Here is a 27,950-nt window from a genome sequence, read left to right as displayed (position 1 = left end):
AAAATGCAGGCAAGGATGTAAGAGAAACATGAAGAGACAGAATATGGGGAGGAGTCGGGGAGGGGGGGAAGAGGATCTTTAAGGGAGTCAGATAAGGTGTCTCTCTGAAAGGGAGGGTAACATGAGGACAAGACAGGATAGATGAGGAGGAACACGTGGGCTAACAGGACGGCAGGCAGAAGCACAGCACCTGCATTTGCCCCATGAAGAGGCCGTTCCTGTGGGCTAGTAAAGATGGACAGTCAGTATTTGGCCCTGGTGATAGAACAGAGAAGCCCTAAGCATGCAGATTTGGAAGGCCTCGTGCCCTTTATGGCTGCTAGGGGCAGAAAGGTCACATCTGTGGTCACAGCTGCCATTTCCAAGGATCCTGGAGCTGGGTGTGAGAAAGGCAGTCCCTCTGGGAGAGCTGGCAGGACGGTGGGACTACTGGCCACAACCCTCCAGCCCTCAAATTCCACAGGTCTATAGTTGCATGCCAAGTAGAAACGTGCAGGTTACTCACTGTTTGTGACAAGCTGATCCAGGAGTTCGTGGGCAGCAAGACAGCCAAGGGTCCAGGAACCCAGCCCAGATGTTACCCTACAGCAGCGCGCTGGCGAAGAGGAAACGAATGACATGTGTCAGCGCAGGTGGCCACGTTAGTGGGTATACGATGTGTTCCCAACACTGAAGGACACCGGTGGGGCTCTCATGAGAAAGTGGGCAGAAAAACACTTCCGAGGCAAGTGGTCTCTGGGCACTGTGCAGTACCCCCAAAGGGACAACCCGTCTGTCTTCAGTCTCAGGAGGGGCACCACCCCACCCCCAGCAGCCCCAGAGCAGCCCCTCGACAGATCCACCCAACATGGGGCCCCGGCTGCATAGTGTCCTTGAGGTCATTGTACCCATCCTGTCTTTACAGAGGAGAGAAATCATGACCAAGAGGAGCTGTCTTGCCCAAAATTAGCAGCAAGTAATGGTAACACCAGGAATGGAATCACAGAATCAAGTCTATAAAGCTTAAATTTACCTGTAAATTACTTTCCTTAATAAAACTCAGTTTCTAAATGTTACTCTTATTCCATCTGGCTGTTAACCAATGAAACAAGACAGAGCAGCCTGCGTTTCCAAATCTTAATCCTTCCCCTAAATTCTCCCCCACCCCCCAATCCCCAAAGACTTCAACTGCCTAAGTGAAACTCCTGGTTTTCTTCAAAAACAACATGTAAAAGAAAAAGGAAATCGTTCACATTTGAGTATGAGAAGTTTAAAAACCTTATAAACAAACAAACAAAAAACTTAACACCTAAAAAATCTCAATTTGTGAACTATAAGGAACACAGAACCAGAACAAAAGCTCCTTTTCCAGACATAGGGTTTACAGATCCAAGAGGCCAGAATCCATCAAGGAAATGCTCCAAGACTAAGTAGGGCATTTCAAAATGGGCGGGCTAAGACTGTTGTCAACGGTCATTTCGTTCAAATGATATGGATGCTCAGAATGCTAATTCTCTAGGAAAGGAGTCTCATTATGTTTTTAAGTTAATCTTCATCCAATTATATATTTAAGCCATAATCATGGAAATAGCTCCTTCCCTGGGGTTTTAGTTCCAGCTGAGCCCGACAAGTCAAGGCATCCCTGGGCATATCACACCGAACTCTGCTGTCCTGCCGTCACCTCCTCCATAAAAAGAACATGAAGCTCAGGGGTCCCGCAGCTAAGGAACTCAACAATTGCCACACATTGCTGGAATAAAGCGGAAAGTAACCTCACGTTAAGTTAGGTCACACACAGCATCATCACTCCCTACTCTGAAGAAGCAAATGTCCCTCATTATAGATTTAAACTGCCACATCTCTCAAGGAAGTGACTAGGAAGTTCATCCTAACAATAGCTGTATTCTGTTTCTAGGCAGTGAACGTCACAGTGACACATGTGCCCCACCCTCACTAAATGGGTATTTGGATGTGTTTCCACAAAGGTCCATCATTTATAAGGCCAAGGTTAGGGTTTCTCTTGCATCAAATAGAACTTTGGCAGTGAGGTCATTTGTTTTGAAACTACAGCAACCATCCCTATCCCGCCCCTACCCACACTCCACCCCCCATTCTGGCATTCTCGTTAGTTAACTCTGGGTCAAGAAAAGGAGATACAGGTTTCAGAGAACATGTAAAGCCTGCTGGGCCACCCGTGGGACAGTCAAGAATTCCACCCTGGACAATCCGCAGTATAACTTACCGCTCATTTCCCTTTCAACACTCAGGCACGCTCAGACGTACAAAGTCAACGCAGACACACCAGCAGACCAAACGTATTTCAACAAGTCTTCCACAGTTCCAGCATTCATTAAAAAAAAAAAAAACAAAAAAAAAAACACAACCTACCATGACGGCTGCGTAGTTCTTAACCTTATGGAGAAGGAGGGTCCACCAAGTCCTCTGGAAGGATCACGGACGCTTTCACCCAAAAGCATAGAATGCATGCAGTTTGAAAGAGTTCAAAAGCCACCTGAAGTTTCTCTCTGTATGTCTGGCTAAGGACACCTGCTGAATTGAAACGTTATAAGGAGTCCCCTATTCTAGTTCTCTCTGAACTTCCTATGACCCCTTTGTAAATGGGGGTGTGAATGACAACCCCATTTACAAAGTGATACACCAGAGCACGGACAACTGAGAAAATTGGCTTCTGGTAGCATTTCTGGTGGAAAAAGTCAGACCTGCTCACAACAGCATGAGAGCTCTCTGCGCCTCTGGGGATCCTTTGCCGAACACTTTCAGCAGGAAGCTTCCCAAAGCTCTGTTTGTACTTGGTCAGTGATTTTTCGAAACCCAGAATGAAATGAACATCAGGGAACAAAAATACACATTATGTAGGAATGCCTACATAGGTACTAACAATAAGAAAGGCAGTATTGGTCCCAACATAAAGTTAAGACACTTGTCACCTCTGAGATCAAGGGGGAATCCTGTTTTGTATTTGTAACACTGATGGCTTAACCTGGTTGTAGGCTTCACGGACATTCATTTTCCTCTTCACACTGTACCTAGACACTTTATACACTCTTCTATGGATAGGTCACAAAGCAATGTTTTTTTTTTCTTTTACGGGGGTGCGGGGGTTGGGAGTCAGGTCAATGACAAGGACTCTTAGCCCCCATTTAAGACACACCAGCAAGCCTGTGGAATGAGGTCTGTGTTTGTCAAAGGGTGGGGCCCACAGAGGAACAGTGAACATTCTGGCCCCAGGGGCACTGTCTATAAATACATTTTCATTTTTAAACGTCCACGCCCTGGGGCAGTCCTGTGCTCTGGGGCTGAGGCCACGCTGACCTCTGGTGCTGCCTGTCACTCTGGGAAAAGCTAGTGTTGGGTTTCTGCAAACCCAGTGGTCTTTCCTCTTACAGGCTCTGCCGGCCTATTCCTGTGGCACATTCTGTTACCAGGAACCAGCTCAGTCTTCCTGATCGGCTGAGAAGGCAGTGAAGGCCCGGAGGCCGCAGCAAGTTTGGAGGAACACCTGACCCCTCCCCCTCTTCATCTGGCTACAAACGCCAGGGTTGCTTCGGTATTCTCCTTCGGGTGCCTCATCAATACTTGACCTTCCTCGGGAGAATTCTGCTCATTCAGGGGGTGGTCAAGTGACCTGCTTACCAAAAAAATAGGTGAGGTGTCTGGAGACATGAGCAATCGAGTCTCAATTCCTAGCCCTTTGCACACACTTACCCATATCATCTTGGCCAAATAAGAAGCGCATGCAATTCAGAAACAAGCCCTCTTTTTTTTTTTTTTTTAAAGACAAAGGTGTCACGTTTATCTTTTGGTTATAATAGCCAATCATGGCCACTGTGACATTCAACGACATTGTCACCATTTTCGGACCCCTTGGATGGATACCCTGGGTAGACACTGCGTAGCCTGTGCCTAAAAAGGAAGTGCTGCTGTCCCCCACCTCCTCTGAAAAGTCTCTTCTCCTTGCTCAAATCTGGTTTAAAAAAGCAAAAGCCCAAGTAGGAATACAGAACCCACTCTTTAATAGGTCACTTTCTTTAGAAGTAAACATTCCACGGCATCCTGCCATCTCTGGAATCCAAGACAGGCCTGGCGTTCCTGTGTGTGTGTGTGTGTGTCTGTGTGTGCGTGCATCCCTGCCAGCTTGAGTGTGTGTGTGTGTGTGTGTGTGTGTGTGAGTGTACATGCGAGTGCACGCACATGCATCACAAGCCCAACATTCTTCTGATGAATTCAAAACAATAGCTTCCAGGGAAACCATTGCTAAGAGTTCAGGAAAAGTAAAGGCCTGCCAATTCCAGGAAGACAAAGGGTTTCAGCAACCAACAAGGGAACCAAATGATCTCATGCCCCTTTCCCACTGAGACTCTAAATGGGACCCTTCTCAAATTCAGAGTGCTCACTTACAGGCACAGTCACTGTTTCCACCCAACGGGACCCATGGGGGAGGAGAGCTCAACCAGGGAACGGATTCCAGAGGTAGCTTTATGATGTCTACCCCAGACAATCTGCAGACAAGGCCCCTCAGCCAAGGAGGGGGCTGACCCTCATGGTGAGAAGTAAGACCCTGGCGTTAGTCACTGCATCTAACAGCTAGTTCCTTTCCACCAAGGTCCAGGCCAGGACTCAAAGTAAACCCTCCAATGACAGCCCTGCATTTCTGGGGCATGGGCCTGTGCTCAAGTGTCATTCCTAGTGATTTCCACATGCCTTGGAGGACTCAGGCAGGAAAAGGCCACACCTCCAGGCCTCAGGTGCCTCTCACCGCAGGCCCTAGGTGATGGGATGGCCCCCAGCCCTGAAGCGATGGGTGGGAGGCACGAATGTGGCTCTGCTCCTGCAGTCCTCACGTCTGCCCCTTTTATTACACACCCAGATGACAGGCACTGCGCTAAGTGCTCAGAGAAGTCAGTGGTTCCTTTTAAGGGCAGAAGGTTTTAAAGAGTCTTCCCTGCAAATGCCCCCACACCTGCCACACACACACACACAGAGTAGTAGCCATACTTCTGGTATCTTCGGAGATACGAGATTAAGACAAAAATGCTCTAAAATAAATTTTCAATCAACCTCACTATTTCCTACATACATTTTTAAAATAGCGGAGTAATTCCAGTACAGTTTTATTCCATAGGCAATACTTGACACAGAAGGATTAAGGATCCCTTGACTAACTCCCACACACAACAGGCTGTGTTCTGCCCCGAACTAGGGCTGGGGTTGCAGTTGGGGGATAAAAATGACCCCAAAAAAGCCCGAAATACTGGCCGTACACAAGGCTATTGGAAGGCAACTTTAGGTCTCAAGTGAAGGTAGAAAATATTTTTTAAGTAAGCCACAACCTGCATCATCTCCCACAGCTGGGGGTCTTCTCCTGTGCCCCATCCCAACCAGTGCCCACCCAATACATTCTCCTGTAATTCCCTGTGGACATTTTGGGAAATCCCCACCAGCGTGCTCTTCATACTGTTCTAGAATCCTAATCCTCTCTCCTCTCCTGTCTCAGCCTGGAGCTCCTATAGAGCAAAGACTTCTCCTGGAGGCATCCCTCGCACCCTACCCAGGGTACGCAGCAGGCCTAGAACAAGCAAACACTGAGAAGGGGGAGGAAGGATTCTTGACTGAGAACTTCATAGACAATTAACATAAGTTAAGAATTTGGGGAGGAAGAAGAGTGTGACTGGACCTCCTCCAAGTACAGCATAACTCAGTGATTCCACATTCACGTTTGAAAACTTACAACTGTAATAAAGATACAAAAAGAAAAAAAAAAAAATCAACAGTCTTCCCAAAGGCCCAGGCTGTATAAGCAGCCTGGCTTCCCCATCTGTCACTCTGACAACAGCAGAAAGACCCGAATTTTGACTCAAAGGTGTTCATTTTCTTCTTCCCTGTGCCTTTCTGTCCTGCCTGCAATGCTGCCTTCTCTACCTCCTTCCCCCCTTCTCCCCTGGGTGTGTTCTCCACACATTAGGGGTATATTTCAAATTTCTTATCTTGGGACAGGAGGCTCTGCACAGTTAGATCCCTACCTGATTTCCAGACTCAGCCCCTTCCTACAGACACACACACACACACACACACACCCTGCCTCCACCAACCACAAACCAGACTCCAGAGTGTTCTGGGATTCTCTCCGCCCCACCACTTCCTGCCTTCACTCACCCACTTTGGGGTCTGTGCCCAAGTCCCACTCCTTTTAGGAAAGCCCAACCAGCATCACCAGATATAAATCTACCTTCCCCCAAAATCCAGCTCACATTCCACCACCAGCCCTAAGACAACCCCTTTAATGCTCCCCATCAAAATGAGTCTTTCTTTCCCTTACATGCCTTACCCTTTGGTCTCACTGTGGCACTTCAGACCAGAGAGTTAGCTTCTGGGTGCCTTTCACCTCCCTGAGAGATCCTGGCGGGCCAGGAAGCCACCACCTTTACCTTTGTGCCCGACACAGCATCCAACATCAATCTTGGCCAACGGTGAGGACTCCGTTACCTGTGAAGTGACCATGACTTCGTGTTTCGAGGGTTCTTATGGGTGGCTCTCAAGGTGCCCATTTTAGAATCTAACCAAGCACACTGACAGCCCGAATACAAGGACAGGTTTTGGGGTTTTTTGGTTCTTACTTTTGGTTTTTTAAGAGTTTTACACACACACACACACACACACACACACACACCCTGCACTAGCGTAAGTATTCAATCTCATCAGTCCACCCCATTCAGGCTCTATTTCCCCAAGGGCCAAACACCTCACTTTCTCTCCAAAGCCTGTGTTCCTCCCGGACCTACTCAGAAAGTATGCGACTTTGGAATGCACAGGCACACTTTCCTTTATGAAGGACACAGCTTCTGGGGAAGGAGCCTGTTAAAGCAACGACATTTATACATTCACTCTGTAGCCACGGATTTCTTGAAACAGATCAACCTCCACACTTTTTCATCTGATTCATTGGGTGTGCCCTGTGGGTCTAGAATTTACACCATTCCCTTGGCCCTAAAATCCATTTGCTTATGAACAGATAGAAATGGCCATGTTGTTAATGCTCATCCCAGATGAGAAGTCTGCTTACATGCTCCAAGGAAAATAAGGAAGCAATATAGGACCCCAGTCAAGAAGCCTCTGGAATCTTTTTCCAAACACAAATGTTTCTCATTTGGTCCAGGCTCTGTTTCAATTACACGCTGAGAAAAGACAAAAACCTCACTACCACCCACTCCTGCCTTCATGAAGACATTATAAATTATCTTTGTTATGTCATACAGTAAAGTTGCCTCATATCAGGTATGTTGACAAATGGTTACAGGAGCAGTTTTGCTCAACAGCTGCCTTCATTCGTAGGTGTTCTTCATTCCTAGGTGTCTGCCAGGCATCCGCCTTACTGCTCTCCAGAAACCAGACAGCATGGGAATGTGGGTACAGTCTGAAGTCTTTGACGTTAATTTCCAAAGTACGGTCATGAAGAGTCATGAACGTCATCACCCAAAAACAACTCCTTTGTACCATTAAATAACTTCAGAAACAAAAACTGACTGTCTTACAGATGAAATGGTCTTACTCTTCTAAATTTCCCCAGCTAGGTAATTTCCCCAGGCGGTAGTTTTAACTTTCAACATTGGACTCCAAGGCCAACCCCATTGTTGCCATTTCAAATAAATTTACAGCAGCATGCTTATCTCCTCTGGCACATTTTGTAGATTAGGTCAACTCTCAGGTAACATGTTTAAATCTCCAGTGTCCCACAACAGCACAACCATACCCTTTTCAGTGTTGGTTACAAGCTAATACAAGCCAAAAGCTCTCCCACTGAAGCCGAAAGGAAGGAAGGTAAACTTTTAAGTACATGAACTCTTAAAGGCTAGACAACCTTTATTATTGTGATCCCTTTTCCCCTGATGTCCTCTCTGTTGTTGAGCATGTGAACTTACCCTAGAATCTACCCTAGATCACTTAAACCAAGGATTTTTTTTTTTCCCCACCAGAAATTTTACATGTAGAAATAATTTTGGTAAACCCTGGGCCCATGACTTAGCAAACTCTGCCAGAATTCCAACAAAATGTGGGGGCGGGGGGAGGGAAGCACCTGGCATCGAGAAGAAATTCTTAGCAAGCATGAGATTGCCTTCATTTACTGAGTTCAATGTTCTAGCTTAAATTCAGATCATGCAAATTTTGCACTTATTCAATAGGTGCATGCTGGCTTTCATTCAAAAGTAACCTTGTGTCTTCCAAATCTCCTGAGCAAAATCAGGGCTCCAGTGAGAGTCTTGGGTTTATCCTGTGGTCTCATATACCCTGCTTCACCACCCAGCACTTCACCCCCATCCAGCAAGCAGGAATCTTGACCTTGCCCTTTCTTCTAAGACTAAGGAAACTACTGGCCAAATATTTGGTGACCTGACCAAAAGAGTGGAAGGCAGGCCCACGTACAGCACCCGGGTCTCCAGGCTCTTAATGGATGCTCTACTCTTCACATCCACTGATTCACAACAACTCCTGAATTCATAAAGTCATGGTCTCCTTCAATTTCTGCACCCACATCTGCTCTGTATTTACAGAAGTTGAAGTTGTTAAGTGTTCTCTCCCAAACTTACCCTAAGGTTTGAAAAATGGGAGACCAATCCATCACCATTTTCAGGTTGCCCAAGTCTCCTTTGCCTTCAGAGCATTTTGATTTCTCCCCTAGTCACTACGCACCTTGTCTCTATGCACAACCATTAGCTAAAAACAAAAGTACAAGCTGCTTAGTGGAGACAAGTCCTCTGTGTCCAAACTCTAAGGAGAAAACCACAATCAAATCTGCTCAAGGGAAAACAGTTCAGACTCAACAGTTCAGTTCAGGCCTGTGTTTATCGCTTTCTTCTAAATGGCCTTTGAGCCAGTTTTATGTACTGTAAGAGCTTTAGTAAACACTATTTTAGCTGTGTAGTTGACATTTCAAAGCAAAAACAAAACAAAAAAAAAAAGTGGGGGGGGATAGGGTTCAAGCTATCTAAGAGTTCTGTTTATGAATTTTCAGGGTCATCATCTACAACTGAAACAATGGTGGTCAACCGGGAAGAATCCTCCCCCAACAGGAGATATTTGTCAATGTCTGGAGACATTTTCAGCTGTCACAACTGAAGGTGCGGTTGAGATGTGGGTTAATGGCAACTAGAGGGTCAAGACCATGGATGGTGTTAAACATCCTGTGACACCCAAGGCAGCCTCCACAACAGAATCATCCAACACAAATGCCAATGGCATGGGGGCTCAGAGCCCTTACTAAAATACAAGAGGCAGGAAGAACACTCAGGCAACGTCCTAAGTCCTAATTCTTCCTCTGGGGGGCTGTCTGGTCTGGACATAGCACCTGAATTTCTAGGTCTCTGGTTCATTGTCATTTAATGACAATGTTGGCCCACTTCAGAGATTTTGCAACCTCTACCACAGACTCAACCATTACTTCTCAAAGCCTTCCAGGACAGCGGTTCAAACCTGGAGCTACTAGTGGTCTCTTACCCTAACACCTATAATCAGGGCCACTTCCCCACCAGTGTTCTCTCAGCCCTATCTCACTTCCACTGGGAGGAGAATTAAGGCTGAGAACAACTTGTTTCTCTCTATCACCACCCACCAAATAAGTCCCTGATGACCTCCTTAGGTCACAGAAATGAAAAGCAGAGAGTTCCTGGACCTGAGGAGCTCCTTCCAACTCTAAAATGATTCTTTGCAGTCAACAAACTAAGGACCAATGTGGCAACTTTATTTTGAATTCTATATTCTTTTTTAAAAAATTTTATTAATTGGGGGTGCCTGGGTGTCTCAGTGGGTTAAAGCCTCTGCCTTCCGCTTGGGTCATGATCCCCGGGTCCTGGGATTGAGTCCTGCATCGGGCTCTCTGCTCAGCAGGGAGCCTGCTTCCCCTCCTCTTTCTCTGCCTGCCTCTCTGCCTACTTGTGATCTCTGTCTGTCAAATAAATAAATAAATAAAATCTTAAAAAAAATTTTATTAATTGACAGAGAGAAAGAGATCACAAGTAGAGCAGCAGGCGGAGAGAGAGGGGGAAGCAGTCTCCCTGCTGAGCAGAGAGCACTATGTGGGACTCAATCCAGGACCCTGAGATCATGACCTGAGCCGAAGGCAGAGGTTTAACCCACTGAGCCACACAGATGCCCCTCGAATTCTGTATTCGGCTTTGCAAAAATGCGTACGCAACAAAGTGAGACAGGTTTGCAATAGAATTAGAAGGAATAACACGGGTACAACTGCACTCAATGATGTATATGGTTTTGCATTTTTATAATGTTTGGCAACCATAAATCCACCTGCCACCCCAGCTTAGGGGATAGACTCAGAATCAAGTCATTGTTTTATGGATGGAAAAACTATGCCACCATCTTGCCATTCCCAAAACCTTGTCTCCTGGCTCTAGCTGAATAAACGTCTCCCACGAAAGAAACCAGATTAATGGAGAGGCTCCCGAATGGCCTCTAGAACGAAAGAACACAGAACTGTTTTCCAAGTAAACTTCTCACTTTCAGAAAGAGGAATTTAACACGTCTGACATGGGGAGAGGATTAACATCTTTAACTACCTCTGTGAGTTCACCACTGTGCACGTGTTCCTCGGACAGTCCAAGACAGGGAACCACCCACCCCAACACACTGCAAAGGAATCTTATTGTCCCCATCACGCACAAGTCCAAGGGTTCTCTAGATCCCAAGCTGGGACAGAGCAGTGGGCTAAAGGAAAAAATGGGAGGAAACATCCAAAAGAGGAACCAAGAGGGAAGCTGAACTTCTAAGGCTAAAAGGCACACAGCCTAGGAGCTAAAGTGTCTCATAACACATTTCATTCACTTCAAACAAAAACAACAACCAGTCACCACGAATTTCCTAGTACATCCATCATCCATAAACCCAATCAGAGAGGTAATCCAAAGACTGTGGAGGGGGAGGGGGAGACCAGTGCAAACACCACCAATGGCAACAGAGGGTTAATGTCCCAGAGCCAGGCTTCCTCTCAGCAAGCACAAATCTGAATTCGTAATAAATATGCTGAAGGACTTAGTCACAAGCCCTCCCCTCAGCCATCAGAAGGAATGGCAAAAATGCTGAGTGAATGCTGGGAGCCAGAACGATTCCATTTTCCTTCTAACTGCACAAAGAATTTGCATTTAAAATGAGCATTTCATCAGACCTTCCAAGAATGCTTGATATTTGGCTGCTACAAGAATAAAAGTGATCCACTGCAACTCCAAGTTTCTAATTATTTACTCGCAGCCCAAGTAGATTCTTCCAAATCAGAACTAAAATACAGTCCAATCACATAGAGAAAAATACGGATGAAAGGGTAACTTCCTATTGACTAAACTCTTCACGAAGCTCACTGTAATTTCTATATGGTTTCCCATTTACAAGCAAAGTAGTATCAGGAAATGAAGATTTGTTCTAAGAACTCAAAAGACAAGTGTTGGGAAAGTCCAACACTTTTTGTTCAGCAACCAAGTGCTGCGTGTCAGCCGGGAGAAGCACGGGGTGCTGGAGCAGAGCAAAGCATGGAGCCCAATAGCAGGAAAAGCCCGGATGGGCCCCGGGCCAGGAAGGCCACCGCCTCTATTCACAGGATCGGTCCTTCACCAGCACTGCTTCTCAGCATCCACATCTGGAAAACAGAGCTGTCACTTGTTTTGCAGGAGGGTGGAAGCAAAGAGAGGATTTGGGGGGCAACACCAGGGAGCGCCTCATCACCCCTCAGCCACCAGAGGCAGGGTCAGAGAGAGGGGAAGTCAGTGGGTGGCTTCAGCCTTGCTCCCTAAGAGGGACAGTTTTCAGTGGTTTATTAAATACAGCAGAGCCTTTCATCTTTTTCACTCACTATGAACACTGGCGGGTGGAAAGAGGATACAAAAACATCAATGGAAGTTCAGAAAAGGGTTACCAGAGTCATGGGGCTGGGGGAGAGGCAGGAGGCACCCCTGTTCTGAAGGGGAATAAATCCTCCCAACCAGCCACAGGGCCTGTGGCCACCGCCAACAGCCCAACTGTACAACAAAAAGGCAATTCTTGGGAGGCTCAAGTTGTTTTAGTGTCTCCTTCCACATCCTCCTCCTGACGACGGGGGTGGCTGCTCTGTGGCCAGGATAGATTTTCACCAGAGCTCCGTTTCCCAACAAGGGCATTTCAATTAAAGATGAGACCCAAAGCAATGCAATAGGGAAAGAGAAATCCGAGGATGCAGTCCGGCCTGCAGCCTCCACGTGGTTCCCATTCCCACCAAAGCCTTGCACCAAGCTGGCTTAGGGTTTTCCTGTCCGAGAAGGGAGGCCTGGACCAGCCAGCACAGCCACACCCCCGGCTCAGGGCCTTTGCCTCCTGCTCCTCTCCCCATCACCTACAGCACGACCCCACCCTCCTCCTAAACACAGTAGACTTCCTGCCTCCCTGAGGTAGGATCCTCTCCAACATCCCTGCCTGCAAACCCCCAGGCTAGGAATCTCCTCCCCCAGGGTCCAGGAAGGGGAGCTAAGGGCTCAACACCAGGAAGTGAACAGCAGTGGTGAATTCTAAAGCAGACTCCCCTGACCCACGGAGCGCCAGCCAACCCTGTGGCTTACCTCCACTGGCCCTCCCACAGGCCTCTCAGGAGATGGAAGCCAAGGCAGGCTCCACTGTGGACAGCATAGAGCCTCAGGGCAGGGCCTGCCACCTGGCCCTCTCCTTCTGTGAACCTACACTCTACAGTGCTCCCTCTGTGATCTGTTTCCGAAACACATCAGCCCTCCTTCCTGACTTCTACAAAGCAAAGCATCCTGGACCGTGAATTACTTCACATGCTCAGAGAGGATCTAGCCAACACCTGTATTTCCCTCTCCTGTGCTGACCCAGCCACTCCTGGGTCCGTCGCAATCCCCATCAGAGCTTCTAACTACCTCTAATTAATGTCCCTCTGTTGTAAATCAATTTCAAAGGACATGCAAGGCTCAGAGAAATAGCGGAAAGGTAGAGTTACCATTTAAAAAATACTTCACCTTTTTTGAATAACACACATTCATATTTTGGTATCCTCTTATTTTTCTGCCCTGTAAGGTAGAAAGAGCAATTAAATGGTCTTTTTTTTTTTTTTTTTAAACCAGACCCACTGCTTGCCAGATGTGGCTGTGCCAGCTGACCACGTGAGTTAGCAGACTCTTGGGATGGTGGTTTAACAACCAAGGCCTCCCATCACATCCCCTGTCACCAGGGAGAGGGGGCAGGAGTGGAGAATAGAGAAAGAAAGAAGAAATGCCCCAGGCTGAGCGGATCTGGATGCCAGAGAGGACCACTCAACACTGCATCAACCCCACATTTTTTTTGAAAGGTTTATTTGAGAGAGAGAGACACAGGCAGACAGAATGAACACATGCATGGGTGGGGGGGAGAAAGGGAGAGGGAGAATCTCAAGCAGACTCCCCATTGAGCATGGAGTGCAACATGGGGCTTGATCCCAGGATTCCAAGATTATGATGTGAGCCAAAACCAAGAGCTGGATGCTTAACCAACGGAGCCACCCAGGCGCACCCCCCCAACCCCACATTTCTTATTCATATACAACCCTACCCCACATCAGGGTTTCAGAGACATTCCACAAATGGTACAGAAAAACCAGAACTAACTGGACACATCCCTTTTGACTATCAGCATGTCCCTTCTCACTACACCAACTCAGGAGGACAAATGCCAAGCACAGAAGGACTCCCAATGGGAAAGACTGCAAACTTACCATTTCTAATACCCATCTCAAGGAATCAGGGAGAGGCAGGCAGATGACCCTGCCTGATCCTCAGCACGCAGAGAAACTGGAGAAAGGCCTGGGCATAAAAGCAAGCTTTGTCCCCACTCGCCATCCCTATGCAAGCCCTTGCTCGGGACGATGCCAGCAACAACCAGAGCAGGCTGCTCCGGGAGCCGGCCGCCAATAAAGGCTCCATTGTTGCCTCCTCTGAATCTCTCCAAATCCCAAGATGGGGAAGCCAAGGCCCAACAACTGGTGGTGAGGCAGAGTGAATCAGACCTGACTGTCCTATCACCATCACTTAAGGGAAGGTTCTTTCGTTTTCCCCAGCTTTCTGGAAGACCTGCTTCCAAGCTATGACTATACCACACAGGTAGCTCAAGTCATCCCAAGCCACAAAAAGAAAACCACCCCAGACAATTTGTCCTGGGTGCTCAAGGCAGGAGATGACAAATGAGAGGCCCACCTATAGCAGGCAACGAACGAGGCAAAACGGGACTTGGCAACCCATCCCTGGGCTCTTCTACCTGGTAGCTGGTCCCCACAGATGTGCAAGCAACCCCTTGCTTGCCCAGTCACACTGCCACACACCTCCCCTTTGTCAAGGACCTCAGCTTGTTAGGGCTTTGTAACGGGGAGAGGGAGGGATGGTAGAAAGCACCAACACACCCCAGGCAGCCTCCTGTCCCTCCATATTCTGGTACATCCTGTTCGCAGCAGGAACTCTCCCCACGCAGAGCCACCCTCCCAGGGAGGCAGCTCATTTCAAGAGGTTTTCAGCCAGCAAGGCCTGACCCCCGAGGAAGACGGGGCCCAGTGCCCCTGCAGTCACCTGTCTCTGCCTTAACAGGCACCTCAAACATCTCCAGAAAACTCCAAGGAGATCCCCTTTCACTCCAGGGCACAGGCAAGCTCAACAGCACAAACAGGTTGCTCAACACTTTGTAAGGCATAACGTCCTACCAGCTAACCCTCTCCCACTCTGAATCCACACCCCACAGCCTTGTGGCCTAATGCTAGCTTGTCAAGAAGGCCTGTCTGCACGCTTCCCTACAGCAAAGCAGCAAGAAAAAGCAGAGCTAGGGAGAACCTGGGCTGGGAGGCACAAACACAGAGGGCCGCAAGCCCTAAGCACAGAAATGGCCACAGATATCCATACTTCCAGTCTCCCAGAGTGATGGGAGCCTCTGAAAGCATACTATGTGATAAGCCCTCATTCCCATCCCCATCCACCGGGAATCTAAAATTAGCCTGAAAAAGCATGTCTTCAGCCCTGTGTCTCCTACGCTACACCTGATAAGTGTCACTGCCCCCTCTGGCAGTAACTTGTCTTGGGGAGTGCTATAAATACCAAAGCCTACCCAATGTGAATTATGAATACCAGGAATAGTTTCAGGGTTTCCAGGCACTGGCTGTGTGACAGGGGTGTCAAATTCAAAGTCGCCTATGCAAGACGCCGACCCAGAGAACACTCAAGTCCCCTGGGCCCGGCCCCGCCTTCTAAGCCGTGGGGAGGCTCCACTGGAGAGCACATCTGCCTCCCGCATGGCCAAGGCTGCTCCCGCGGCGGTTCTAGAAATCCCGCAGATGCTCCTGGCCTCGGGTTTCCCGGCTCGGAAGTCTGATGGTCTAGAATGTAGTCAACTTCAAGTTACCTCAAAGGACAGTAGGGTGTCAGCCTTCCTGGATATTTAGAGCTCATTCAGAGCTTTTAAGGGAGAAGGCGCTCGGAAACAAAAGGCTGGAGGGGAGGCAGATAGCGACTGGATGATCTTTGGTCTCCCCTGAAGCTTGTATCCAGAGGGCGTTTTGTTAAATGTTTGCGGAATCATCTTTAGGTCTTTGCCTTGCAGAGGTTCACAACTGCAGAATCCTAACCCCCACCAGGAGCTGGGCTAGCAACCCGGGTACCACTAAGGCAGCTTGCCAAAGAACAGGCAGCCAGCAAGGACCCTGTGGGCCTGAGTGTGGGATAAAACTGTCAGCACATGGGGTAGGGGAGGGAGGGAAGTGGGCCTGGAGGACAGAAGCCTGGAGCACGTGGACACATGCAGGAGACAGAAGGGATGGCCAAGAAAGAAAGGTCCCAGGGGAAGGCAGGTCACGGGAGGAAGGTGTTCTAGAGGCAAAAAGGAGAGGGTGCTAAGGGAAAAGGAGCATGAACAGCAAAACGGGAAGGACAGCTGGAGATCAAGCTGTGAGATTTGGCCATAGAAGGGTTGCTGGAGCCTTCCGGGCGGCGGTTCTGGTGCAGTGCTAACTGTAGAGGCTGAAGAGTAGGGACAAGACCTAGACATTCATCTCATTTGAAGGGACCAACCAAGATCCAACTTGGCACTAGTCAAGTTATAAAAGTAAAATAAAAAATGAAGCCTACTTCATCAGTTCACAGCCCCTTTCTTTTTTTTCTTTTTCTTTCTTTTTTTTTAAGATTCTATGTATTCAACAGAGACAGAGAGAGATAGCGAGAGAGCGAACACAAGCAGGGGGAGTGGGAGAGGGAGAAGCAGGCTTCCCGCTCAGCAAGGGAGCCCGATGCGGGGCTCAATCCCAGGACCCTGGGATCATGACCTGAGCTGAAAGCTGGCAGTCAATGACTGAGCCACCCAGGCGTCCCCACAGCCCCTGTCTTTCAACAGCCTGTGCCCTCCCATCTTCTGGTCCTTGTTCCTTCAGTCTCAGCCACCCAGAAAGCCCTCCCCTGCTTCCTGACATCAGACACCCCTCCAGGCTCAGCGGAGCTGCCCTTCCATGAAACCCTCTGAGCTCCACAGGCCCCCCTCACGCCCAGGCTGGGTAGTCTTCCCTCACCAGCCAATTGCGGGGATTTGGTCTCCCCATCCCATCCCCTCTCATCACAGGCTTCTGCAGGCAGACTCAGGCTTCTCAATGCTCCCCTATTGCCTCAGCAGGTGCCACATCCCTTTGCTTAGCAGACCCACCAGGAAGAACAGCAAAAATGCCTGTTTTCAAACCCATTATTTGCTCTCTTCTTTGCTCAAGTTCTTTGTGCTTAGTAACAGACATAACTGCCCACACATTACCCCAATGTCAACGATTTCCCTAGCACGTCTGATAATGTCAGCCCCTCAGGAAGAGCAGAAGCAGAAAATCAATCTGGCTGGAGGGAATGGTGGGTGGGGAGAGGGGAAAAAAAAGATGCTAGCATCTATCTCTTCTCCCCACACACCCCTCCCCCAACTCCATCCCACATGGTCAGAGGAAAGCAGGGCCTTAGGAAGAATGCTCTACAAGCCATCTCCTCTGATCTATATCCCAAGGAGTTCGGTCCTTACTAGGCTACGCTGAGCTACTCTTCCTCTGAAGTGCTGAATAAAGGAAAACAGCCTTCCAGGATCTGAGCCAAACTAAGGAGCTGAACCTCCGTGCTCAGAACACCACATCTGCTGCCCCAGCCCTGGCCTCCCAGGGTCAAGCTCAAGTCCTACAGAGTTAAGGCAGAAGGGGACCAGTAGAGGTGGTGGTATATAGCCAGCACCCAATTTTTGAAGTATGCACTCTGAGGTCCTGGCCCGATGCCCCACCCCTAACAACCAAACCTAAGGATGATCCCATAGCCCACGAAGGTGTCCCCCAGCTGGGTCCCAAAGTCCTTGCTGGGGTACCTGGCCAGAGAAGGAGCAGCGCATCAGCACAGCCAACCAGCTTCCTCCAGTAAGCCTCGAAGCTGGCAGCACTGTCCATTACAATGTCAAGGTTTCCCAGTACCTGGGGACAGCAGTTGAAGCCCACATTTGAGGTCCCAGAGGCTTCCCTTTTTTTTTGCTTCTTCCTCCCCCTTGCACAAATGTTTGCTTGAGGACAGCTCTAGAAACTGACCTCAGTGGAAAGGAAATGTCTGCAGTACAATCAGGGTTGAGTCATTAAATATCATGTAGTCCCTTGGGGAAGAAAGAGGCAAAAATGACCCACAAACTGCTAGGACTTCAAAACCCTAAAATAAATTGTCTATCTCTTCGCTGTGGACAGAGTAACGGGTACACCCATGTCCTTGGAGCCTCAGGAGACCTCTTCAGCAGGCGGCCCCCTCCGCTCTCTCACAGGCCACCAAGGACCAGGGACCCCATCTGCAGCTGGGCCTGGCCTCTGACGAATAGAACCAAACCCTGATTTTCTCCACCTACCCACCAGCAGCTACAGGAAGGGCTCACACTGTTTGCAAACCCTGCAAACTATTATTTTCCCTCCTCCAAAACACTGAGGGAAAAAAAGCCAGCCAGCCCCAGGAACCCAAATCCAAGGGGGAGGGCAAGGGAAAACAGCCACACAGAGAACCGAGGAGGAATGATTCAGCGTCAGCCTGACTTACTCAAGGCAAACACTCATCATCAGTCGTATTTTTGTTGAATTCACATTTGGAAGGCTGGATCAGAGTACCCCAGAAAGAATAAATCTGAGGACCATTGGCTGTTGAACAGGAAGGGACAAGAGGGAAACTAAACATCAAGTTTCGATTTTTCACACTACATAAAACCACCCCTCCACAGCTGGCTCCATCAGTCAACAAGAGACACCACGGCTGGGGCAGACACACGGCTTGGCTCTGGGGGACCCCTCAAACACTCTAGATCCATGCTAGCAGGTGTCCTTGGCACCTGCACAGGAGTAAGTGCCCTGAGATTAAGGCCCTGACTTGTGGCACCTGCCATGTACAGATCATATTTTGACCTATCTGTAGACCTAACTGATGAAAGTCTATGCAATTACTTTAAAATACAACTTGTGGGTCCAAGTGTTGTTTATATTCTACCACAAGCCAAATCACCTTTCTCTCTCAACCTGCCATCCAATCCACACATCTTCTGGGATCGTTGTAACTAACTATATGGCCTTTCACTGATGAGCCACTTTACTTTGGGTTTATTGGGTTGCCCAGATTTTGGCCAATAAAAATACAAGATACCTAGTTAATTTTCAGTTGCAGAGAAGCCACAAGTAATTCCTAAGTATGCCCCCCACACACACAATATAGGGGAGAGGTGTGTGTGTATGTGTGTGTGTGTGTGTGTGTGTGTGTGTGTGTTTTCTGTTTATCTGAGATTTAAATTCAACCGGGAAGCCTGTACTTTATCCAGCACCCTCAGTTCAACATTCTAGAGAAAACACTGAAGGCTGAGAACAGCTGGAAGCAAATTTTGGGAGCCCCCAGCTGTCAGCTCATTCCACATAGCAGATTAGCTGAGGCAGAACACTGGCCTTGCCCCTCTGGACAAGGACAGGCAGAGGGAGGGAGAGGACTGCCTTCATGGGAGAGAAAAGCCCCTTGTCCTCTACTTTACTCAGAGGGCTTATTTAAATACCAAGAAAAATGTCAACTTTAAGACAAAAGCCAGACACAAAAGGACAAATATTTTCTAATTCCTCTTAATGAGGTACAGAATACACAAATTCATAGCAACAGAAAGTAGAATGGTGGCTGCCAGGGGCCGAGGGGCAGGGGTATCAGGAGTTAGCATGTCCTCAGTGCGGAGTTTCAGTTTGGGATAATGAAAAATCTGGCCGATGGGAGAGCAGTGATGGGTGCCCAACCGTGAGAATGTACTTCATGGCTCAAGTGCCAAATTTTATGTTGTGTATTTTACCACCTTTTTCTCTTCAACTAGCCAATTTTCTTCCCATTTGCAGTTCAGCTAGATTTTTCCCTCTCATTGATCTAATTCATCTCCAACTTCATGGAACAGTATCTGCTGCTAAGAATCTTACTGTTTCCGAGGAAAACAGATCAGCAAGGCACAGATGAAAAGACCAGGAAGGAGACCAGGAAGGAGCTCACTTGCTGCTGGAAGGCCAGTTCTTGTGGCCACCTGGTCCCACCCACCCAGGCCTCCAAGGGTCCTGCAGAAGCACCCCTCAGTCCACACGTTTCCTTCTCTGTGTGTTCTTAGGACCTGTCACCATCCTAGGCCCAGGCTTCAACATTCTCTAGAAACCTTCCAGGAACAAAGCCCAAGAGGGTCAAGAGGGCTCCTCTCCACAGGCATCAGGGAGTTCTCTGGGGCTGGTCGGAGCTAAGGCTCACAGCCCCACACCACCTTTGACACGGAAACAAAGAAGCGACAAAGCCTCGGGACCCAGAACTGACCTTCAAATAAAGAAGCACAACCACGGAGGATGGACAATGGAAAGAAAAAAAAGTTCAATGTCTCAGACACCAAGACTGAGCTCTTCCGCACTTGCTCCCCTGTGACTCCAGGTGCGCACACGTGCAAAAACACACATATGCACACACACGCGCGCGCAAACACACACACGCGCGTGCGCGTGCCCTCTCTCTCTCTCTCTCTGACTCTGGAGGACCCAGACCAAGGATCCTGTCAAATAGATACCTGACCTCAAGTTGCTGGTCACCTGCCCTGGCGCGGGGTGGGGAGGGGAGGGACACACTAACCCACAACATTTGAGAACTTCATATATTGTTCTCAATGTACAAGTAGAAACAAAAACACTAGCAAAGTCCAGGGCCAGTAAGTGTTGTGGAAGCCCACAAACCTTTGAATGGCCCCAGGACTAACTGGAGGCAGCAGCCAAGGTTCCCTGGCTCAGCACTGATCAATCCCTGAACCGGCTATCAGCACTGTGTAGACAATTCCTCTTAAGAACCCAGATTCTTGGGCACCTGGGTGGCTCAGATGGTTAAAAGTCTGCCTTTGGCTCAGGTCAGGATCTCCAGGTCCTGGGATCCAGTGCTGCCTAGGGCTCCCTGCTATGTCGGGAGCCTGCTCCTCTCTCTTCCTCTCCCTCCGCCACTCCCCCCAGCTCCTGCGTGTGCACCCTCTCTCAAATGAGTAAGTTAAGTCTTTAGGAAAGGGGCGCCTGGGTGGCTTAGACAGTTAAGCGTCTGCCTTCAGCTCAGGTCATGGTCCCGGAGTCCTGGGATTGAGCCCCACATCAGGCTCCCTGCTCAGTGGGGAGCCTACTTCCCCCTCTTCCTCTGCTGCTACCCCTGCTCATGCTTGTGCTTGCCTTCTCTGCATCAAATAAATACATCTTTAAAAAAAAAAATCTTTAGGCAAAAAAGAACCCAGATTCTCCTTGGCCCTTACTTGCCCACCCTGTCTCTGGCCTGACCATATAGTTAAAGGGGCACAATTACCCCTCACATTCATCCGGCAGAGGCAGGCTGGGGTGCCAAAGGCTCAGGGTATGGTTAGGATACTCTGAACAGAGATTTTCTGATCTCAAGAGCCTCAGAATTGTACCAGTGATTCCCATTCCCATCCTGATTCCATTCCTGGCCTGTAATGGGGCTCAGCAGTCATCAGGTTTGGCAAGAACCCCTGGCCATGCTAAAGGAAGGGATCCTCATACCGTATCTAACATACTGAGAAGCAAAATTTGAGCCTAAAAAGATAAAATGGTCATGAAGACTTCATAATATATAGGGGAACACTCACAAAATAATGTTAGGTGGAAAAAAGGCTGAATTCCCAACTATGTATTCTGTGGGGATCTATCTATGTTACTTCTATACCAATTGGACTGGCTCCCAAGTTCACCATGAAACCTGTCTCATGTACACAGTGACTGGGATCCTATCAGCTTCTGAACTGGCCTGTTCCATCCGCTGCAGTGCACCTGAGTGATAGGGTCACCTGCCTCCACTCCAGCTAAGAGTGGGATCTTGTGTTCAGGAGAAGAGCATGGTTGGTGAGGAGAGGAACCTTCCAGTCAGGGGGATTTTCCTGAGTAAAAGCTGAAGGCTGAGAGGACTCCCAGGACACACTGGGAGGTCAGCTGGGAAGCTGGCTGGCCAGAGCAGGGATTCTACCTGACAGAGTGGAAGACAACAGTTCAAAAGGGGACTTGGGTTCCAGCCACAGAAGCACCTGGGGTCACTAAACGGTTATGAGCAGCAGCATACAATTTAACTGTGTGGCAGAACTTGACAGGGAACCCTAAGCTTTCTACTACCGGGACAGAGGAAACCATAAGTAGGAAGCAAAGGTGGGAAAGGTATTTAAAGAAAATTAAGACAGAAAATCATGGAACAACACACACTTAATTGTGAATGCTGAGCAGAGAAAACACAGCCACTTTCTGACCTTCTCTTTTCCTTTCTATATGCATGGTTTTGGCCAAGGTTCTATTGTTTTTGTTTTTAAAGAAAATTTGGCACTCCGGGGCCCATGGCTCTCGGCACTGGCCCAGTCTTGACAGAGCCAGGTGCTGTGATCTCTAAACTCCCTTGCCTTCTGCCGGCTCACCTTCCTTCTGGCTGATCAAGCACCTCCTTCAGGCCCTAGGCTCCGGGCAGGGGAGGGAGCAAGGAGGGGAAAGGATGTCAGCATCAGGACTGAACTGGTGCAGACCATCTTTCAGAAGCAAAGAATTCAGTTACAGGTAAGAGTTCCCTAGACCCCTTAAGAGGAACCACAGTACCAGGCACCCCCGCACTCATCACCCACCGTCCATCTGGGCCCCTCCTTTAAGAGGTGGTCGATCTCTAAGGCCTCTCTTGATAAGTTAAGCCACTTCATTTCAAGCCTTGAAAACTAATGCTCTGTGACACTCCATTTTTCTTACTGCCGTACCATTTAATACCCAGCATTCAGTATTTTATATTAAAATCGGTTATCATTTTTGCTACACATCAAAAGCCAATTTCCCCTCAAACTGCGAAGCTGGGATATCACCAAGAATATAAAAAAGAGTAAGAAGCCAGGTCCCAGGCAAAACTGTATAAACAATGCCCTCTCCCCATAGTGGGGGAAGGAAAAGCAGCCCCCTTGACAACTAAAAGCAATTACAAGATGAAGCATTCTTTTTCTCATCTGCTAATAGGATACACTGCGTTTTGACATTTTAAATTAGGTCAGGACTTGGGGTCTGGTGTTGGGTTTTTAAATTACTTCCTTGCTTCAGATTTGGGGTAACAGTGTTAAGTCTAGAGATCCCTTCCTGAATTATTATTCCTTACATCCAAAGCTTATTTCTATTATTTTCTCGCAGTTAAATACCTATCTGCCCTTTAAAAAGTAAAAAGCATCTCTGATTAAAAATAAGCTGCACCATATGATTGAAACATAAATGTCTCTTCCTGCCATGCATTGCAAATGTTCTAGCCCTTTATCACAAGTAATCAACCTGTCAGCTCTCTGTAATGCATTTTTTCTGCATGGGTTTTGTAAGAACTAGGTGACTGAGGGCTCTGAAGGGAGAGAAAACCCCACAGAATAAACCGAATGAAGAGACCAGGCCCCTTCCAACCTGCCCAGTGCAAGCCTGATTCTTCCCTCCCCAGATGGCTCTATTAAGACCATGCATTTCAAGAACCCCATTTGCAACAGAGGGTTCAGTTCAACAACTCCTAGCTAATTCTACAAAGGCTGGAATGTAGTTGAGGAAAGCTACGTGGAATTTGGGCCTTACAAATGGGAACGCTTAATTTGCACTGCTGTGGGCCTCAAGTCCACAGCACACGAACCTCCCAAGCCTTCCCCAGGGTCACTCTAGGTTCAAGGGGTCCGATGGAATCTAATGTATGATGAGAGAGAGTCTATGTAGGCTCACTGGACCCAAGCAGAGCCAGGCTGTTTTAGCTCCAAGTTCATGTCCTAAATCCATGGCTTGGGGCTTGTTAAAAATACAGATTCCTTGGGCCCCTCTCTAAGAAATTCTGCTTTAGTGGCTCTGGAGAGGGACACCCCCGGGCGACTGAGTGCAGCTTGTCCCTGGGCCAGCCTGAGCAGCTCAGCCCTGGCCCACTGTGGGTTAAGGAGTAGCCAAGTTCTATTTTGGGGCCATGAGCCCCTCACAGTAGCACGTTAGGAAATTGGGAGGCTAGAAATCAGCTTGTTTCTATTGGATACAGCAGGAGCAAAAATAGAAAAGCACTCTAGTGAGAGATGGTGGGAAGTGAGTTCCCCTAATACCCTCAGGGGATTTGGCACTTGAGATGGGTTAACTCTGTCAAAGGAACACTCCTCAGAAGAGAGACTAATCCATAAAAGAAAGTGTCAGGCGTCCATGCACTTACTTGTCTGGCCAAAGCTGCCAAAAGCTGCTGTCATAGATGCCTGCATTCTCAGCAGCAAGGCAAATCCAGCCCGGCCCTCAAGACTCTGCCCAAAGCCCACCACCTCCTTAAAACCTTGTCTGGCTCTCCAGCTTGAAGCCACCTCTCCCCACTTTAAGCTCCTGAAGTACTTATCATGAATACCACCTTCCCAAATGACATTCCACTGTGCATAGTCTAGGATATTAAGAAAAAAAACATTATGGGGTCCTTATACAAAAAAAACTGTGGGCAACCAAAGACAATGCAGATGTGCATTCATTACAGAGATCAAAGATGCAGAGAAGGTGTTCAATAAATAAATGGCTTAATTTGACCCAGGATTTTCTCAACTCAACTGACCTAGGAACCTATCTGTACAGGAAAACCTATCACCATCTTGCAGAACTGATAATGCACAGAAGAGTCTGGGAAACACTAATCTACCCCATTCATCTAAAAATTATTTCTTTAGTTTGCTCTTTAACTGACTTTAAGAGCTAATCTTGTATTATTCAACTTCACTTGCATATTATCTTCTGTAGAATATTCTTGATACTAGGAGGTCTTACAGGTCTCTGAAGGCCCAGCAGCCCTTAGTGCAGCCCCTATATAGAAGAGACAACTGGTGTTAGATCTAAGGGTATAAATGACATATGGGTCTGAAAATATAGGGTTTTATTTTTTAAGATTTTATTTATTTATTTGACAGACAGGGATTACAAGTAGGCAGAGAGGCAGGCAGAAAGGGAGGGGAGAGGAAGCAGGCTCCCTGCTGAGCAGAGAGCCTGATGCTGGGATCTTGACCCGAGCTAAAGGAAGAAGCTTTAACCCACTGAGCTACCCAGGCGCCCCTGAAAATATAGCTTTAAAAAACCTTAGGGAGCATCAAAAAAATGAAGCTCAGGGATACCTGGGTGGCTCAGTCGGTTAAGCATCTGTCTTTGGCTCAGATCACGAACTTAGGGTCCTGGGATGTAGCCCCACATTGGGCTCCCTGCTCAGCAGGGAGCCTGCTTCTACATCTGCCTGCTGCTCCCCTGCTTGTGCTCACACTTTCTGACAAATAAATAAAATCTTAAAAAAAAAAAACAAAAACTAAAGAAAAGAAAAATGAAGCCCAAAAATGTAAAATGGATTATCTCAAGTCACAAATACAGAACTGTGGCTAGAATCCAGCTCTTCCCACCCCTTAGCTAGAATTTCTTCTATAGTTTAAGTGAGGCTTTTCCTTCCAAGCTCCAGCTAGTTTTCCAGCAGGTCCAAGAATATGAGGTATTCATCAGACCAAGTACAAAGAAGTGAAACAGAAGAAGACCCAAGAAATACCTGAGTTTGCTGGAGACAAGTCAAGCACTCTTTAAAGACTCCCCAGTGCCTATTAGGAGTTTCAGGCTTCACAGCTTAGTATCCTGGACAGGAAAGGTCTAGGACACTTGTTTGCAGAACGGAGTAAGACACTTGACTATTAGACTAAAACATTAAATATCTGAGCATTTACGTCTTAGAGAGCTACATTTCTATGCATAAGGCCTGATTATATTCAAACACGTGCCACGTAAGGCTGTATTTGTGTGCCCAGACACGTGCGCCTGGGTGTCCATGGACATACAAGAAACTCTGCTTGTTCCTAATGAAGTCCAGTGATAAAACGGACATAATTTTGGATTCCTCCACTAGCCTCAAAGTAAAACAGAATCAACCCTAGCCTAAACACCAAAATCACCCAGGGAGGGAGAGAAGTTGTTTGCCAATGCACAATCAAGACCTCCAAAGGGGAGAGCTGTAGGTCTCTGGCCTTCTGCAAAGCCCACAGGTGGTGCCAGCTCATAGTGCTGGGGTGAGAACTGCTCTCTTGGAAGCCTGGGGCCAGCTACATCTCACAGGCAAGCACTTGCCTCCTGTGCATTTCAACACACCTAGTTCTACTGCTAAAGGTCGGCTTCTCCAATAAGGCCTCCCTGACCCTGGCTTCCCGAAGCCTGGCATTCACTCTGCTATCCCAAAACCCCTATCAGCTGTTGACCTGTACAGCCAACACTAAGCATTCTCCTGGTAGCTCTGACCATTGCCTTGATGGTGCTAACTAGAATTTTGTTCAAGCCTAAACTATAGTTCCCTGTACTGTACTTTGTAGTTCCTCACTTAGGCCTAGTGTGTTCTCAGCTACCACCAACGCACACACGCAAACACACACAAACACACACACATTTCATATGCCAGGCAATTCTGCACAGCCCCTTGTCCCTGTCCCCATGCCCAGATCTGGCATCAAGGGCACTCTCAGAGGCAGCTGGCTCTGACTCTACCCCTTCTGCCCCACTCAGAGCATATGCAAAGCCATATGAGAGAAAGATGATCTCATATAGGCAACCACCTTGTTTCTCATTTTCCAGTAGGTCATCCATCCATCAAGTTGAGTCCTTTAACCAGAAAGTAGTAGCCTATCACAGCACAATTCATTGTGCCACATTAGTTATGACACTGAGGTTAACAACTGCTGACTTAACTAATTACCAATAGCCTTCTGCCGATGTTGGAAATGGATACAAAGTAAAGAAGTAAAGAAGGCTAAGAAATGATGGTCCTTTGTCAAGTAGAACTATCAATGGAATAAAATTCTCCAAAGTCTGTATTATTGCATTTTATGGAGTAAAATATGATGGGAGTATTCAGAAATCTGAGAATCCACAAAAGCTCCTAGACAAAGGCCTTACAAACCCAAAGACTACTATTACTATGCTTTTATGAAACTAACCTCTCACATAATAGTCAAGAACCATACCATCTGTGGGCCAAGGCCATCTGAAGACTTGGTTCACACGGGATTTTTTTTTCTTTTAAAACGTTCAAGGATACAGCAAGGGAACCAATGACCTCCTGTCATTCAAGGCAAAGGCCATTTCTCAAACCACCTCATCTTGTCCTCTCAGCAGCACCTAGATCTCCTAAACTCCCCCACCTTCTCCATACACACCCCCCACCCCATCTCATTCCTCTCTGACCATGCCGGCTCAGTGTCTTGTTCACCTCACTCCACCAAACCATTCACTATCAAGGTCCCTCCAAGATTCACATCAGTAGACTCTAAAAGGTTTCTTGAGTGGATGGTGAACTTTATTGACACTTAAGGATCAACTGCTAGAAACTGAATTCCCATTTTATAGGTATCCTAGAAACTGATCCCCAGACTCTCCAAACAGCAAGTGAATCCAGGAAAAATAAGGTCAGTGCAATCAAACAGCAAGTGTCTTCTCTTCCCGATGGTCCTTAATTTGGGGGTTTGGGAGTTAAGAATTTTAGTAGATTCTAATTAGATCTCTTTTGAGATAGTAGAGAATAAAAACTGAACCAAAGAATAAATATTAATTTATTATTAACATTTTGTTAATAATATGTTAATGCTGTAATAAAGAGCGCATTCACAGCCCAACATTATCTTCCTTTTGCCCAAGTTTTAACATTTTGACAAAGGATGTGAAACTTCTACCAATAAGGTCCCTGTCCAGCAGAAATTTTAATGATAAAATAAACTGCAATTTTATAGTAGAAGCAGTTAGGGAAGCAGGTTTTTGTTTGGGCAAAAACCAAATGCTGCAAGCAGAAGAAATACTAGAAGGCATTTATTAAACTAGCTTTTTAGAGAAAATAAAAAATTTGTTATTAAAGTAATTAACTGTGGCAGGCTGAGTATCAGCCCCCCCAAGAGGTCTACCACCCAGTGGAACCTGTGAATAGTTTACTTTACAAGGCAAAAGGGATGCTGCAGAATTAAGGGCCTGGAAAGAAAGGTCAAAGTCATAAGGAAGGGGCTGTGACAATGCAAGCAGAGGTCAGAGAGCACGCTTAGAAAATGCTACACTGCTAGCTCAGAAGATGGGGCCACAAGCCAAACAGTGCTGGTGACCTCTGCAATCTAGTAAAGGCAAGGAAACAGAGTCTCCCCTTGAGTTTCCAGAAGGAACACAGCCATGTGGACACCTTGATTTTTAGGACCTCAGACCTCCAGAACCACAAGAAAATCCATGTGTTACTTTAAGCTCCTTAAGCTCATGGTAATTTTTTAGCAGCAAAAGGTTGTTGCTATCAAAGCCTAAGTACATGCCTTTGAAATATTTAAGCTCATTTTCAATGAGAAACACTTTGCTTCTAAGTAGGAAATATATCCATTTTTCAGAAGAACAGAAGTAC

The 27,950-nt window shown here is 47.4% G+C and overlaps 1 protein-coding gene across 5 annotated transcripts in view; it reads right to left on the bottom strand.

Annotated features, from left to right (window-relative positions):
• Positions 1-27,950, bottom strand: part of TLN2 (talin 2) — a 431,106-nt gene that overhangs the window by 358,109 nt on the left and 45,047 nt on the right. For 4 of the 5 annotated variants that reach the window (XM_047736618.1, XM_047736620.1, XM_047736617.1 and 1 more), the window contains exon 2: positions 506-595. The exons of the other annotated variant lie outside the window; for it this stretch is intronic. The gene's annotated coding sequence lies outside the window, so the exon portion shown is untranslated. The remainder of the gene's footprint in view (positions 1-505; positions 596-27,950) is intronic. 5 annotated transcript variants of the gene reach the window in all.

Source organism: Lutra lutra, chromosome 7 (genome assembly GCF_902655055.1).
Source record: "Lutra lutra chromosome 7, mLutLut1.2, whole genome shotgun sequence".
Lineage (NCBI taxonomy): Eukaryota > Metazoa > Chordata > Mammalia > Carnivora > Mustelidae > Lutra > Lutra lutra.
Note: the sequence above shows the minus strand (reverse complement) of the source record. Positions and strands in the feature narration are given on the sequence as shown.